The sequence below is a fragment of the Rhinolophus sinicus genome, chromosome 13, assembly GCF_057876585.1.
Source record: "Rhinolophus sinicus isolate RSI-liver-muscle chromosome 13, RSI-T2T, whole genome shotgun sequence".
NCBI classification, from domain to species: domain Eukaryota; kingdom Metazoa; phylum Chordata; class Mammalia; order Chiroptera; family Rhinolophidae; genus Rhinolophus; species Rhinolophus sinicus.
This window is the reverse complement of record NC_142513.1, coordinates 59,267,830-59,282,768: the sequence shown is the minus strand read 5'-3', so window position 1 is coordinate 59,282,768 and position 14,939 is coordinate 59,267,830. Positions and strand designations below refer to the sequence as shown.

At 50.6% G+C, this 14,939-nt stretch overlaps 2 protein-coding genes across 10 annotated transcripts in view; one reads left to right on the top strand and one right to left on the bottom strand.

Annotated features, from left to right (window-relative positions):
- Window positions 1–7,288, bottom strand: part of ZNF710 (zinc finger protein 710) — a 50,090-nt gene extending 42,802 nt beyond the window's left edge. Inside the window, exons 1-3 of one of the 4 annotated variants that reach the window (XM_074317715.2) lie at window positions 7,144–7,280; window positions 5,677–5,756; window positions 5,097–5,188 (exon numbers count right to left, since the gene is read on the bottom strand). The gene's annotated coding sequence lies outside the window, so the exon portion shown is untranslated. Of the gene's footprint in view, window positions 1–5,096; window positions 5,189–5,676; window positions 5,757–6,296; window positions 6,875–7,143 lie in introns of those variants that run through there. The other 3 variants (XM_074317717.2, XM_074317720.2, XM_074317716.2) reach the window with 3 other exon arrangements.
- Window positions 7,289–7,411: 123 nt separating this feature from the next.
- The window catches only part of ARPIN (actin related protein 2/3 complex inhibitor), a 48,159-nt gene continuing 40,631 nt past the window's right edge, over window positions 7,412–14,939 (top strand). The window contains exons 1-6 of one of the 6 annotated variants that reach the window (XM_088789369.1): window positions 7,412–8,695; window positions 9,481–9,594; window positions 10,335–10,516; window positions 11,412–11,520; window positions 13,196–13,308; window positions 13,669–13,773. The gene's annotated coding sequence lies outside the window, so the exon portion shown is untranslated. Of the gene's footprint in view, window positions 10,517–11,411; window positions 11,521–13,195; window positions 13,309–13,668; window positions 13,774–14,939 lie in introns of all 6 variants that reach the window. The other 5 variants (XM_088789368.1, XM_088789370.1, XM_088789367.1 and 2 more) reach the window with 5 other exon arrangements.

Genomic DNA, 14,939 nt, shown 5'->3' with positions numbered 1-14,939 from the left:
GGGGGCAAGACTCTCCACAACAGTACCTGCCATGAAGAAGTCAAAGTAGAGGCCACCAAATGGGCCATGGGGTGTGTCCAGGAAGTGGCTTGGGACTTCTGGGAGAGCAGGTCAGGGTGAGGGGTGAAATACACTCTGCTGTTTTGGGGCTGGAGAGGAGAGGGGGAGAAAGGACGTAGGGACAGAAGCGTGGACTCTTCTTTGTGAAGTCCTAGGGTGCAGAGAAGCGAGGTGGGAGGGGGCCGGAGAGAAGAAGGGCCAAAAGGGAGGGAGGCAGGTGTGTCCGTCGCTGTAGTGGGGAACTGGGGCACAGGAGGATATGGGGTGCTCAACTCTAGGAAGGTGGCCAGGGCAGGACTTGCGAACCAGGGCTGGGGCTGATGGTGGGGGTGTGGCCCAGGAGAGTAGGCCCAGCTTGGGGCAGGGGTGGGCAGGGCTGTGCAGTGGAGGGACCCTTAAGAGTTCAGAATTTCAGAGGTGACCTGCTCCCAAGTCCACAAGTGGTCTTGGGGTCTGTAGCTAGTGAATGGACAGGAGGTGCGGCTGAGGGTCTGGGGGGTCCCAGGATCGACGTCACAGGGTGGGGTTCGCCACCCAGCACCACCAGTCTCCAAAGGGTACCTGATGCTTATTGAGAGGCCGGCTTGGACATGGTCCTTGGGAGGACACTCTGATGGGGGCGCATAAAACCACCGCTCAAGTTTGGCAAGTGCTTTTTACCCCCAACACACGCAGGACCATCTTCCCCATCTGGAAGCCCCTCCATTGCAGCCCCACTGGAAACAGGACAGGGCCAGAGATGGCATTCAGACACCACCCAGAAGGCAAACCACACATCACCAAGAGTCTTCAGAGAAGCTGGGTTCCGGTGTAAATCGGGAGGGTGGGCATTCCTGCTTTCTGCGGTGCTAATTCTTACCTGATTTTGATTTTCTATTTCTTACACCCTGGCGGGGAGGGAAGGAAGAAAGCGAAGGCAGTTGGGCTGCAATGTGATCCCTTATTCTCAGCTTCCGCCTGCACTGAAAATCCTCACATTTCCAATCGTTTTCTCAGTATTCCCAAAATACACACACACAATAGAGCATATATATTTAATATCAGAAAGTCCTTTATGATGATGGTGGCAGAAGACAGAACCCCTCCCCCCCAGAGGTCAACCCACTTCTAATAGTCCTTTGCCTCCATTTGAAAATATATAGATTTTGAAGATAATACATACTGATAAAAATTCAAATAGCACAGAAATGAATAAAAGAGAAGACAAAAGGCCTCTGTACTTGGGGTAAGGCACTAGGGATGGGGGAAGGGTCAGGTCTGTGAGCTACACACATTAATTAGTAAGTAATAAAAACCAGTTATTTTACTTTTTGAAGCTGCTGATTCGACATACATTTGGCTCTGCTTTGGCCTTTAACCTTCTTTAATCCCCTCTCAGAATCTACCCCAATTTCCTGCTACCACTTCACCCACGCCCCTTATTTGACACTGCAATTCTTCAAACACCAATTGTAGAATTTTTAATTTAGCTTGTAAGACTGAAGCAGTCTTGTTTTCTCTTTTTTTTTTTTTCCCCTTTGCAAACAAGCATGAGTTGGGCCCAACAGACATAGGCTCTCACGGGCTAGCCTGGCAACTTGGTGCTATTCATAACGTGTTTCCTTGGGGAAATCCTTCCTGTTTTACACGTGAACCATTGGGAGATGCTTACTTGTAAAGTGGGGGCCTCTGTAATCTCCATTTCTGTTCTACCCAGAAGCATTGCCCCCTAGGCCCACCTGCCCTGGTACTAAGGTGGGCTCTGAGAGCAGGGACTCTGCAGCCGACTGCCGGCGTGCCATCCTGGTTCTGACACTTGGTGCATGACTTCTGGAAAGTTTCTTACTGTAAATGAGCTAATAGATGGAAAGTGCTTAGAATAGTGCCTGACACACAGTAAGTGCCGTATGATAAAAGAGCTGGAGGAGATTCATCAAGAAAAGCACTGTTCCCTAGTTCTGGGAGGCCACAGACCCCTTTGAGGCTGGTGAGAGCTATGGATCTTCTCAGAAAAGTGCACACGCACGTAACCACCTACACAGCTGCAGGTGCCACCGAAGCCCACCCACAGACGGCAAGGCTGGAGGACCCATGGTTTCAGACCTCACGTCCTCTCTACAAAGACTGACGTGAGGATCTCAGGGACGAAACTCCGTTGGCAATTCCTAAAGTATTATGTTCACATGCACGGAACCGCTGGGCAGGTGCCTCCCGCCCTCATTTTGGGTTCTCCTTTTGACAGACATGTTACACCTTTCTTCCCCAAGGCCCCTGACTCTGGCCAGTTTTCCTCTCTTCAGGCCAAATCCTCCTGGGTCGCCCTAACACAGTCTCTCTGTGTGCAACAAAATTCCACATGCTTTTTGTGAATTATTCTGATCTTTCCCCAAAGCTCTGATGGTCTGGCCCCTTTTCAGTGCGTCCTGAAGTCATCCCAGAGCACGGACCAGAGGCATCTCAGAGGTGGACGCTGGGTAAGCCCAGGGCCTCAGTAAACTCAGTGGCTGCACAAAGCAGCAGAAACCAGAGATCAGAGAAGCCAGAAGGAACTTGTGAGTTGATCTCATTCCCTCGTTACCCTAAGAAGTGACTTGTGCGATGTCACCCAATTCATTCCCAGCAAAGCCAAGAACGTCCCAGTTCGGTACTTTGAGTCCATCAGCATTTCTCAGACTTTACCCTGTGCCGGACTCTTGTTCCAATGCAGACTCAGCAGGTGTGCTGAGGGGCCTGAGATTCTGCATTTCTAACAAGCTCGCAGCGTACAGTGATGCTCGGATCACAGAGAGGAGCAAAGGTTTACGTCAAGGTTGATGGACTGTCCCCACCCTGGTTAAAGCCTCTTTGCCCACACTTCACGTGACTGTTGAAATGTCCTTTCTTCGGGAACACCTCCCTTCCCTGTGCTCCCTGATCAGCAGCTCCCCTGGCCTCTGTACTTTTTCCTTTGAAGCATTTATAACAACTGTAATTAAAGAGTATTTGTGTAATCATTAATGTCTGTCTCCCAGGGAGACTGCAAGCTCCACGAGGACGGGACTAGCTCAGCAACTGGTAAATCACACACTGTCAATAAAAGGGTAGTATTATGGCCTGGAACAGCCTGGACCAGCATCCTGGAGCAGGAAAGGAAGGTTTACACATGCAGGAAACACTTTCTGGAGGCCTCAAGGACAACATCTGGCTTTAAAATTACCACCACTTTCAAGTACATGCCAACCATAATTTAAGGTACAAAGTGCACTTAAAAAAAAATCTTTTTTTGCTAAATCTTTATCAAGTGCAAAATAGTGCCGATCTGGTACTAGCCACTCTGCTTGGGGAATAGTTAAGCTCCCCCAAATAAGCATCCCCTTAAAGTCTTCACTGGGTGAAGGGTTTTCGGGCACTGTGAGGAGCCTGGCACAGGAAGCAGGGTGCACCCTCCCTGACCAGCCTCACTCCCCTGCAGACCAACAATTTCTTTTCAAGTTTTTCTGCTGCCATCCTTTCGAGAAAGTCCAAAGCTCTGAGTGCCCAGCTCCTCATCGTCATTCTAGAGAAGCGAAGTTTGATGTCAATCTGCCTGGGTTTAGATACCAGCTCGAGTCCCTGGACGAGTTACTTAATTCCCTGTGCTCCAGTTTCCCAATCTGCCAAATGGGAATAACAACATAGCAGCTAGCAGCTGCGATGGATGAAGGGAGATGATATTCATAAAGCACTTAGCCAAGCCTGGCCCAAGATATATGATTCTTCTTCTTCTTCCCATATCCAGTCCATTAGAGACCGCCCTATTGTTTTGCACAAGTCTCCACCCAGTGGCTCCACCCCATTCAGGGCTTACTCTCCCCAGCCCCTCCTGCCTTACCTGTCTGGCGCTTGTTTGAAGCAATGACTCACTGCAAAACTGCAGCTCCCATCAATCACCTCCCTGTCCCTGCCTCCTTGTATTATACGTGGGTTGTTTCTAAGAGGGAAATCTTTTTCCTAATGTCCAGAATATTTATTCAATAAGTATTTATCGGGGCCCTCTGTAGGCCAGGCCTCTTAGCCATGAACAAAGAAAGAACTGACATTCTAGGAGGAGATCTAATCCTCAAAGAGAGATCCGTTCAGGTCTCTGGCCCTTACATCCCATCTTCTCCCCAGACTCCTAACTGAATCACAAGTACAAAGCATCAAGAAAGTATTCCAGACCGAAAGTGCTCCGTGTGACTTGGGAACAGCCCGACAACTGAAGTGCTGCCCCACTGAACAAGTGGACAGTGAAGAGGTCCATGTTAAAACAGCCAGAAGCTCCTGGTCCCCCTAGCAGTCACCCCGGACGTCAAATCCTCCAGGACAGTTTGTGTAACACGGCTGAAAACTAAGGCGCTCCATTTAGTCTCAGGCACGGAGCTTAAGCCCATGGTTTCATGTTCTCACAACCACGTTCCTTGGCCAGAGCTTGATTCGGGTTTCCCAGCAGGAATAGAGGCAGCGGCCTTGTGCAAAGAGCCCTGGGAGTGGACACTGAAAGCTCAGGTTCCAGCGCTGGCTCTGCCACTTACTGTGGGACCCCAGGCCTGGAGCCTGTCTCATGCCTCGGTTTCTTTTAGACAACCTTTAAGGTCCTCTTCCGGCTTTTGAAGCCGAAGGTCTGGGATCAACCACCATTAACATGAGATTGAACAGATTCACACAGATCCCTTATTTCAACAAAATGAGCCCCTGCTCTGGGATGGGGGGTGGGGTGGGTGAACAAGGCAGATGAGGAGCCCATCAGGGGGCATCTCTAAGGGGCACCGCAATCCTTCTTTATTTATTTCCTCCCTTCTAACTCCAAACTCGAGCTTTCTAGGCACAACTCCAATAGAAGTATCTCTGGGCCACAAGGCAAATCTAAAATACAAGTTGTACAAAATCTCTGGTGGACCCATTAGCCTCCCTTCCACCAACTCAAAAACCATTCCAGACCTGGCCTGTCTCCTCGTTTCTAGACAGCTGGCCTAAAATTAAGTCTCACTGGTTAGAATGGAAGTGACCCAAGTACAGAACCGATAACGCAGGCCACACACCACAGGACAGGGACTCACCCAGGAATCTGGTCTGAGGAGAAGAGCGAGCCTCTGCCCCCACTTCAACTCACTGCATCTCCCTCCATGGGCACACAGGCAACCAAGAGAGCCTGGAAGAAAGAAAATGAGACCCAAATGTCCAACTCCCTCTACCCAAAAGAAAGCAGCTCCACTACAATGTCTCCTCCACACAGGAAAGCCAGCTTCTGCAGCTTACTGGAGCACTAATGTGGCTGGAACTATACATGACCAGTTAAGAGGTCCTGTTCCAAGACTGGCAGGTACCTGGCTCAGGGTGACACATGGCCTGAGGGACAGCTGACGAAAACCACCCGAAAAGCTCTAGAAAACAACATTCACTTTAAAACAAATGAGAAAGGGACAGTCATACTGATTCTCCAAAATCAAAACCAGACAGGCCCACGGCTTTGATCACAAACATTGAGAATACATTTTCTAAGGTCTAATGACAATTAGGGGTGGTTCTCTTCCCCTCCCACCTGGCCCAGCAGGTCCTTTGAAGGGCCCTGGTGATGGCAAAACAGGGATGCAGGCCCCCAGGCCCTTTCTTTGGCAGAAATGAACTCTTTTTACTTACACGTGGAACAAAGACAGGGCAGAAAGAGCAGCTTCAAAGTTGGCTGGGTGACCCCCAAAGGTGCAAAGTCCTCCTCACACCTGTGGGAAAATTTTGTAAATTTCCCAGGAGCCCACTGGAACTGGTGTCCCGTCTAGGTCGTTGCCAGCTAGGAGTTTCCATTTTGCACAGAAATAAAGGCGCTGAAGGCGCCCTGAGCAGTTAGGGCTCCCGGCCCCCAGCTCCAGGAAGGGCCCAGAGGATGGTCAGTGGACCGCTGAGACTGGGAAGGACCAGCACTTCTCAGTATCCCTGTGAAAACGCACCCAGGCTACCGCTGTGCCTTGCCAGAACCATCGCGGAGCTTAGAGAGACATTAATGACCGTTTGGGGTTAGTTAAAATCCACGCAAGCACCTCCCTGGCCTCTTAAATCTTCCCAAACTACACCTCAGACTGGAGGCAAGCAGTGGCAGCGATCATAAAAGTCATCTTAAAAGGCAAGTTGGAAAAAAACCGACACGCACTACTTAGCAAGTCCGCGATTGGGGGGGCGGTGGCAGAGGGCTGGAATGGTGGGATCTGCGCGCCCGGGGTGGGGAGGCAGGGCTGCCCCGACGGCCCCCCGGCCCCCGCGCCCACCTGGCAGCCTCAGGACCCCTAATCTGACGCCGACGATCACACCGCTCAGCTCTGTCCAATTAGGAAAATGACCACGAGGAGACGTTGAGAGGGGGTGACCAGTTAGGGGGACTGAGACTCAGGAGGCTGAGGACAGGCCGTGAGGACCCCGCCAGACAGCGAGCGTCTTCAACAGGTCCCGGGCCGGGGCGCCCCGACGCCGACCCCGCGGGGGTCCCGCGGCGCACCGCCTCCAGTTGCTATCGGGGACCCCCTCCGAACCCCCGGCGGCGCGCTCCACCCTCCCCCACCCCGGGTGGCGGGGACGCGCGGCCACCCCACCCGCCAGGAGAATAAAGTTTGTGGGCAGCCGAGGGGCGGGGCGGCGCGGCGAGGGGGCGAAACTTTTGAGTCCCCGGCGGGCGGCGGGGGGAGCGCACCCGCGCCGGGACACCCACGTGCGGGCCCCAGGGCCGCCGCCGCCGCCCGGGCCTCCCGCGCCGCTGCCGCCACCGCGGCGCTTTCCTTTCATTTCTGCTTCTCTCTCTCTCTTCCTCTCTCTCTCCGTCTCTCACTCGCGCGTTCTCCTCGCTCCCTTCCTCTCTCCCTCCCTTCCCCCTCTCCCTCCTCCCACCCCTACCCCCAGACGCCATCTCTCCCTCTTTCCCTCCAGCTCGCCGGCATGAGGGAATGTGGAAGTGAAAGGGAAAGACGACATGTTTGCAGCGCGGCGCGGGCCTGCGCGCGGCCGTCCCCGGGGAGAGGCGGGGGGCGGGCCGGCGCGGCTGCAGCGACCCACCCCCGCGCCCCCGCCGCAGCCCGCCCGCCCGCCCGGGGTTGCGGGGCCCGGGCCGCGCGGGACACTCACCCTGGGTCCGGGCGCGGCTCCTGCGCGGGGGCCCTCGGCGGGCCGGGGCCGGGGGGCTCCTGGCTGCCCACCGCCCGGGCTGCTGCTGCGCGCCGGCTGCCGCCTCCACGCGCGCCCGCCGCCTGCTCCGCCGCCCGCCCTCCGCTTCTCTCTCTCTCTCTCTCTCTCTCTCTCTCTCTCTCTCTCTCTCTCTCTCTCTCTCTCCCTCCCTCCCTCTCTCTCTCTCTCTCTCCCTCTCTCTCCCTCTCTCTGCCCCTCTATCCTCTCTCTCTCTCTCTCTCTCTCTCTCTCTCTCGCTCTCTCTCTCTCTCTCTCCCTCTCCCTCCCTGGAAGAAGGGAATGAGGCAGGGCTGACGTGAAGGGATGCAAAACAGCTCCTCCTAAGCCAGCTCGCAGAGGAAGAGAGACCGAAAAGCAGCCCTTTTATCTCTCTTTTGTTTTCTCACTTCCTTCCACCCCCCCACACCCCCCTCCTGTCAGCCCAAGTTTTCTTTTCTCTTTCCACCACAGAGAGGATTTTTTTCTTCCTCTCTTTCTCTGCCTTTCGGTTCAACTCTCCCACTCAAATGGAACGCCTGGAGGCTTTCTCGCTCTCCTTTTTTTTCTTCCCTCTTTTCTTCCTTCTTCCTCCTTTCTTATTTCTCTAAAAGGGTTTTGTTTGCTGTGGGAGTTTCGTTTGAAAATCAAGTCACGCCTTTTTTCCTCCTTTTCTTTCTCTCTCTTTTTTTCTCCTCAGAAAAGGGGAACAAAGATGAACTGAAGCGGAGGAGAGGGAGAGCGGCAGGGCCTCTCATGGAAATGGGGGGCCCGGCCCGGCACAAAGGGGGCCGGGGGACTTCGCGCCCCCCGGCCCCAAGGGAAGCCCCGGGCGTCCTCGGGAAGGGGCGTCAGTGGGGCCGGGGGCGCGGCTGCCGGGTGCCGCCCAGTCGCCCCTCCCCGGCCTGAGGTGGAAGCCTAGGTGTGTTCTTTACTCCTGTATTTTTAAAGTAGGCAGATGGGCTCGGAACAGGCGTCCCCGCACCGCACTGAACTGTAAAAGAGCCTTCAAACAGCTGTTTGTGGAGCCCTGGACAGCCAGGCTCGAGGGAGCGGCGCGGGACTCGAGCGCGCGCCGGGGCCCAGTGGGGAAGGGGCTGGAAGCCGGGGTCGGGCCCTCGTGGGCCCTCCAATCCCAGGGCCTGGGCCTCGGCCCCGGACGCACTGCTGGGGGCGCCGAGGCGTGGCCGTTCGCCGCGCGGGGGTCAGGCGGCTGCGCCTCCCTGCGGGGGCTCCGCACAGCCTGGCCTCCTCCCAGCTCCCGGGCAGGCCGGACCCTCGGCCTCCAACCTTCAGCCCGCCGGCCACTCGGAGGGAGCCGCTTCTGACTCCGAAGCTGGGCGGGGCCGGAGTCCTCGGACAGAGCCGGGCCGAGCCGCCACGAAGGGTCAATTATTCATGGGGCGCCCGGGCGTGCTCCCAAGACCTGCTCTGCCCTCAGCTTCTCCGGAGAAGTGGGGAGAAGGCAGGGGAAAAGTTCGCAGAGCAAAGTTGGCCACATTTCTCTTTTTCTCAAGTAAGTATTGAGCACCTGCTGGATGCCTGGCACTTGGACTGGGGCTGCTGCCAGGGGCTGGGGAGAAACGTGAGGTCTTCGTGGGCCCTCAGAGTTTCCGCAGGAAACAATGCCTGAGGAGGCTGCCGCTCAGGACCAGGTCATGGAGAGGAAGGAAAGCCTGGCTCCTCTCTCGCCTCCCGCCTCTCTTCCTTCCCCTTCTCTTCCTTCCTCCCGGCTGCATCTCCTTGGCTCCACCCCTTCTCATCAATTCCTCCCACACTTCCCTGCTCTCCCTGGCTTTTCACTGGAGGGTCCCTTCTCCCAGCGAGGAGCAGATGCTGAGCCCTATTGTCTCTCCCCCAGTGACTGCAGCCTCCCGGGACGGACCTGCCACTCGTCACCCCTCCCCCCAGCCGGGAGGCCTGGGCCTATAGAGACTGGGGCCCCAAGGCCACTGCCCCTCACCCCACCCTAAACCAGCGCCTGGTGTTGTGAGCTACGACTCCAGTCACTCAGAGCATGATTTGTTTCTGACTGGGAGTGAGAAAACAGTAGCCTGAGACTTTGCTTAAGCAAGGACACCGTGGTTTTAATATCAGCACACTGAGCCCTGGGTGACCTCCCAAAGTGAGCATTTACCCACTACGCCCTCTTAATAGGATATGCAGAAGCTACATTTCCGTCATTTTATATCCTCCTGCTTAGTGCACCTAAGCTGTCTCCTTCAAACAAGGCAAACGCAGCTCTGATAGTCAAGCATTCGTTTAACAAATGCTGACTGAGTACCTATTCTGTGCCTGCAGCTGTGCTGGGTGCTGAGGCCCCTCAGCACATACAGTCCTCACTCAGGCTTTGCAGACCAGCAGGGGAAGCAGCAAGAAGACAGGCAACCACAATGCTCCGTGGTGCATGCAGAGGTGAACCCAGGAAGCCCCTAAGAGGGTACTTGGACTAGTGTGGTCAGGGATGGCTTCCTAGAGGAGGTTACATCTAGCTGAGTAGGCATGTGCCAGGCAAATGCATGGGAAGGCACAGGCTGTCCAAAGCCCCCAGGGCAAGAGAGCACATTCTTACAGATGCTGGGAACTGCCACAAGTACTGGCTGGAGTGTGGAGTACAAGTGGGGGAGTGGGGAGTGAGGACAGTATCCGGGCACAAGTAGTGGAGGAGAGAGCGAGGAGTGTGACAGGGTGTAAGTGGAGCAGGGGGCGGGTATCGGGGAGGTGTTCAAATTTTAGCCTCTCCCACTTGCTAACTTCATGAACTTGGGTGAATAACAGCTTCAGTGAATAACTTAAACTCAGTTTCCTCGCTTTTCAAATGGAGGTAAGAAGATCTTGGGTTGCAGAAACAATCTTATGCTTAAGGGCCCAGGTTTACTTGCTGATTATCCCTGGGAAAGTTGACCTCTCTAGGTCAAAGTTTTCTCACCTGTAAAATGGAGGTGAAAACATCTGACATACAGTTATGTCATGGATGTCATGTATGTAGCTTTCATTCGTTGTTTTTATAAATCAGGGAGTGACAGAGAGATGCCCTCACAACCTAGAAATGAGATTATGTTCTGGGTTGAAACCAGGATGAGTCACCATGGCAGAAACATGATGAGCTGGTTGTGGAGGAAGCATTCACTGAAAGCTGCCCTATTTCCCCACAGGTGGCCTGGATTGGGAACTCCTATGTCTGATCAAGGTGGCAAGGGTGTAGTCTCAGGAACATGACTGAAATGTGAAGACTGGTTGCAAAGGCCTCATCAGTGGAACTGTAGCCTGCCTGAAGAACAAACAGGAATCAGAAGAGAGTGGGCCTTGTAAAATCCAGAAGGGCGCATGGGAGCAGGTACCTGGCTGTGTTTGCTCAGTGGAGAGCAGTAGGCACAGAAGTTCACACTGAGGGGGAGAGAGGGGAAGAAGGGGATTATTGACTCCTCCAGAGCCCAAATTAAATCTCTCAAAACCTCTTAGTCCATTGTTTGGGTTCCTCATTCTCTAAGCAACTTGCAGATGAACTTGGCACCAGCAAAATGCCCCCTGGATCCAGGCAGACACCAGTCTTCCAGTTCTGCATTGTAAACATTTTACACTTCTATTATTTCTTTGTGACACAAGTTCATTGTGAAAGAATTTGAAAATCAGCTAAGCAAAACTGAAAAGGAACCCCCTGTAGAGACATTATATTGTGGTGTATATCCTTGGACCTTTTATATCCGCATATCTGCATGTAAATGCACATAATAATGAAACTGTACAAAGTAAATGTTAAACAAATGACTATGCATGTAAATATGTTATTTTTACAAAATTAACAAAAATAGCGTTACGCTATACCTACCAAATTGTAACCATGTTCGCCCAGTAATATGTCACAAATATCTTTCCCTCTCTTTAACCACCCACATTATCAATCTTAAAGAAAGAATGATATTATTCCATGGTATGCATGTATCTTAATTTGTTTAAACAAATTGTTGGACTTGTGGGATGTTTCCAGTTTTTCACTTTTATGGACCCACTATGATGAACATATGTGCCAGGTCTATGCCGTATTCTGCTCCTCATTTTATAGCTGAGACTGAGGGACAGAAAAGTTAAAAAGCTTCCCAAGGTCACGGCTAGGGTGTAACTGAGCCAGAATTTGCAGACAGTTTCCAGTTGGGAGTTCCTTTTAGCATCTGTTTACTCCTTTTCTTTAGAAGGACTCTCCTCTACCTCCCCATTAACTTTTTCTCTTACAGATTGCCTCCCCGGGAGACCCTGTCTGGACAGGTGACCCATCGCCTTCTGTGACACCTTTTTACCTTCCAAATGTCCACCTCCTGGGGTTGTTGGGAGGAATTAAACCAGGTAATATATGAATGCATGATAGTGTATTTTGTAAATTGTGAAGCCTGTAAGAATGTTAGGCCTAAACTCACAGTCAGACACTACAAGGTTTAGCCAAATCCCTGCCCAAACTGGGGAAAGAAGCCTCTGGATTCACAGAAGAGAGAAAGAAGTGGACTGCTCGAATGCAGAAGCAGTCAACGGAGGCCTCCCCTGGGCATTTCAGAAGCCCCACAGTTGCCCCTTTAGAGCTGAATTGGGAAGGAAGGTGTGTATTATAAGTTTTACTAATCATGATTTCCCTGGGGAGGGTGCATTCATGCTACAGACTTTCCAGAATGTTCACATCCATCTCTGAAAATCTAAGAGATCTTGTAAGCTGAGAAAAGAGGTGAAGCACAGCTCGTCAGTGTTTCAGTTGATGTGTTCACTAGAGTAGCTGCTGGGAGATTAGCAGGTGATTATTAAGATCTGTTTCTTTCATTGACAGAACCAAACAAACGTTATTAAAAATATCAGTGACTTTGCCATATTTAATATTCGATTATTAATACCAAATCTCTCAACTGGAATCCCCTCATGGAAGGTGTAGGATCCCAGGATTGAACTAAGAGGGGCTGCAGAAGCAGAGCTAGACTCAGGGCTCCTGAAAGGATAGCAGAGGGACCCGGAACTGGTGGACAGTCCCTGAAAACTAAGCTAATGACTGGATTTCCACAGCAGATGTATTGAGCAGCTAAACAAAATTATCAGAAATATAGTAACAGTTTAGGAATAATTAAAATTTTGGGGAAAAACCAAAAAAAAGCGAGTCTGCATGGACAGGTGGGGTGAACATGTGACATGTGCAAATCATTTTTCCTGGAATAATGACCCATGTCCTCTGATTCTGCCTGTGACCAAGGGTACATATTTGCATGGCTTTATTTCCCATAAGTTAACTGGCCTTATTTGCATAAATATAAGAATAAAAATATGCCAAAAGAAACAGAGCCCATCGACCGTAAACAGGAAATTGCCAACTTCACCAGTTAAAAACAAACAGATAAAAGCCATAATGCTGTGAGAGAACTCATGGGTACAAAGCCTGGAAAATAATTTGATATTAGAGATCAAGAAAAGCTTAAAAGTTTGCATCCTTTGGATTCCGTAAGTTCAGTTCTAGAAATCTATTTGAGAGAATCAGCAATGTGGACAAAGACGTGTGTTAACGATATTTATCAATTGTTATTTATGTTAGCAAAAATCACAAACCGAAAAAAAGGTAGCGAGAGGGGAGAAGGAAGGGAGGAGGGAAATATGGTAAGTATTCAACAGTGAAGAAATGTTTAAGAAGTTATGGCGTACACATTTGATGTGATACTACACAGCCATTAAAAGCATGTTTTTGAAGAATATTTAATGACTTGGGAAATGTTTGTAATATACTGAGTGAGATACAAAATTGCATATGCATCAGAATTATATTTTTGTCCAATTTTGTATATACATCTGTATTTATCCCAAAAAATACATAAAATGCTTGGAAGGAAACACAGACAAGTTAAAAGTCATTTCTGTTTTTTAGAATTAGAGGCACGTTTTACGCATTTTCTTCTTTCTCTCTTAGTGTATTTGCCAAATTTCTATAATGATTGTATCATTTTTAAGGAGTAACTTTAGAGAACAAGATCTAGGCTTCTCATTCATTCCAAAGACAGGTCAGGCCTTCAAGGAGCTTACAGTCCTCAGTAGAAACAGCCAAGCAAACAGGAAGTTGTGCTGCAGACTTCAATTATTTCTCCTCCTCTGGAAATGCATGAAGACCTGGTAAGAGGAAAGGGGAACCAGCATTTTGGTTGCTGATGATTTGGGCTCTGAGCTGAATAGACTACTATTGTGAAAGTGTATTGTGCAAAAAGAGAATGGGTCTTTTTGTGAAGGGAGATAGAGAGGGTGTGGGGTGGGAACTGGGAGGACAGGGGAGGAGGAGGCAGGCCTGGGAGCTGTGGGTCGATTGTGGGCAGGACCGCCCTGAAGGTTCCTCCAAGTTGTCTTCCCAAGCCTGCCACCTGGGTCAGTGTCCAGGGCCAGCCAAGTACCTGGGGGTTCCATAAACGTTTATTGTTCATAAGAACAGATGCATGAATGAGCATGTTACAGGGTTCACTCTCATGAATTTCCTTTAAGGCATTAATTAAACATGTTGTCTGGTGGGAAAAAAAGGACATCATTGTGAAGCCATGATGAGCACGATGAGAGGGGACTTACCATCTTCTCCACCAAGGAAGCAAGGTAGGGGTGTGTGTGTGTGTGTGTGTGTGTGTACCTGCTTTAAAGTCAGGAGGGACCAGGGTTCGAGTTTGAATGTGGCGATGACTGGAGTCTGAGGAGCTCTTGGCTATTGCCACTTGCCAGCTGTGTGACCTTGGCCAGACTCAGTCTCTGAATGGTTTCACTGCCTACAAAATGGGCTCAGGGCCACCTGTGTTTGTCGAGAAGATCACATGAGATAATGCATATGAGATACTGCTGCGTAGATGGGAAAGCACTCTGCAAATGGAATGAGCTGTTGATGTGAGTATGATTACCTGGAAACCCCAGGCTTCACCTGCTTGGCAGCGGTGGAGGAGAGGTGCCGTAGGGTGATGGGTTTGCTGTGTTGAATCTTCAGACATGTATTCTCTTTTTGGTCTCCTCCCTTTGCCTTTATTTTTCACTTTATTGTCTTTATTCATCAACACACATTTATGGAAAACCCCTAACATGCTGGCCACCCTCAAGGGTCCCCCAGGCAACCAACGGTGACAGATGTGAGACTAGCGATGACTTATACAAAAACAGAAGAGGGGTACATACCTCTCATGTTTGGGAAGCCTTCTTACAAGAGGTTATGTTTAAAATGAACTGAAAGAAAAGTGGGAACCTGCTCAGCTATGCAAGGGGGTCAGAGCTTTGAGCAGGGGAACAGACTTTAGGAAGTTACTTAACCTCTCTGAGCTTTGGTTTCCTGCTCTGAAGAACCTACCTGACCACTGAATGAGACAGTACGTGACAGGTGCCTAGCACAGAGCCTGACCTATAGTCGGTACTGAAAAAAAGCAGTTCTCTGTCTCCCTGTATCAAGATCACTTCCTGTCCACATTTTGTTCTTTTCCCCAGTTCCTGGGGGCATATCAACTGTTGGCGTAGGCTGTAAGTTCCAGGATCCTCAAAACAATTTAAAAAACAGATCATATTTTTCGCCATAAAGAAAATCCCAATAAATTTGAAATACAGATGTTATGTGGACCACATCTTTTGATGACAATATGATAAAATTAGAAATTAATGTTAGAAATTGACCATTGAGAATTCTCCAAAATCGCTTTTAGATAAAGAAGGACATCAAGTACCAAGTGCTAATTTAGGAAATAAGACAAAAAAGAACTGTACTAATGAAAACCAACAGTACACGTGCA